The following is a 1,580-nucleotide window of genomic DNA, read 5'->3' as shown; positions in this document are numbered from 1 at the left end:
TTGGGTTGTTGTGCATTTTCTAGGCTGTATGGCTATGTTCCAGAAGCATTCTCTCCAGACATTTCACCCACATCTATGGCAGGCATCCTCAGAGGTTATGAGGTATATTGGAGCCTCCGGTGGCCTAGGGGATAAAAGCCTTGCGACTTGAAGGTTGGGTTGCTGACCTGAAGGCTGCCAGGTTCGAATGCCTCCTGGGGAGAGCGCGGATGAGCTCCCTCTATCAGCTCCAGCTCCATGCGGGGACATAAGAGAAGCCTCCCACAAGGATGGTAAAACATCAAAACATCCGGGCATGCCCTGGGCAACGTCCTTGCAGATGGCCAATTCTCTCACTCCAGAAGCAACTCCGGTTGCTCCTGACATAAAAAAAAAAAATTGGAAAACTAAGCAAGGGAGGTTTATATATCTATGGAAGGTCCCAGGTGGGAGAAAGAACTCTTGTCTGTTGGATGCCAGTGTGAATGTTGTAATTAATCACCTTGATTAGCATTAATGGCCTTGCAAGCTTGTACTCTAAAATGCAATGACTTAGAAATGACGAGTCACTTTTGAGTTTTTAGGTTCATGTGCAACTTCACTTAGACATGAAAGATCCATACATACAATTGAAGTTTTTGGATGACCATCTTGTGCATGAATTGAAAACATGTCTTCCAGAGTGCGTTTAAATGAACAGGCCCAATAGAGCTGTCATTAGAATGCTTCTTTCTATTTTAAAAGCATATGGCACTTTATCACTGTTACTTATTTCCATTATACAGCACTTTATGAAACCTGTCCCCACTGGTTTGCTTTTAATTACTCTGATTTTATCTGCTTGGATTTTAATGTATTGTCCATTATTTTATTTTGTGTATTGTTGGAATGTTTTAAGTTTTTGTCAAATATGTTGTGTTGTTGTTTTGGGCTTGTCCCTGTTGTGAGCCGCCCCGAGTCCCTTCGGGGAGATGGGGCGGGATATAAAAATAAAGTTTATTAAAGTTTATTATTTATGAAGATCAATGGGTGGCTGATATCCTAGTATTGTAAGCTTGGGAAATGAAGATTTTCCAGTCACTAAGGTGGATAAAGAAAGCTTCTCCATTGAGTTCATTACTCCATAGTCTTGCATTTCATCATTGCTTCATGAAGACTTACAACACTGGTTCACACTTCGGTTGAAACAGCTACTCACATATTTGGGTTCACATTAAATTTATGTACATATGGTTCAGTTTCCTGATTCTTTATGCTGCATCAACCAAGTGGATTAAGAGCCCTGAAAATGTTCCAGAAGACTAACGTTCACACTGAGCTGGTCTTGAGAGCAGAACCCATATCAGTGGAATGGGATATGCAAATATGTAATAGAACTGAAGATTATTTCCAAAAGCACCCAGGTGAATGAATCTGCCCTTGAAAAGTGATATTGCCTAACTTTTGTGCTTGACTCAGAATCTGCAGGCAAAAACTAGTGACACAAGGTATACAGTACCAGTTCAATTTCTTTCTTTTTTAAAATGTAGGGATTTGTTTTTTTTTAAAATGTAGTTCAGTTTCCTAGTCACCCAGATGGAATCAGCCAGGTGTTTGTTATG

Source organism: Anolis carolinensis, chromosome 1 (genome assembly GCF_035594765.1).
Source record: "Anolis carolinensis isolate JA03-04 chromosome 1, rAnoCar3.1.pri, whole genome shotgun sequence".
Taxonomy (NCBI): Eukaryota; Metazoa; Chordata; class Lepidosauria; order Squamata; family Dactyloidae; genus Anolis; species Anolis carolinensis.
This window is presented reverse-complemented; position numbering follows the sequence as displayed.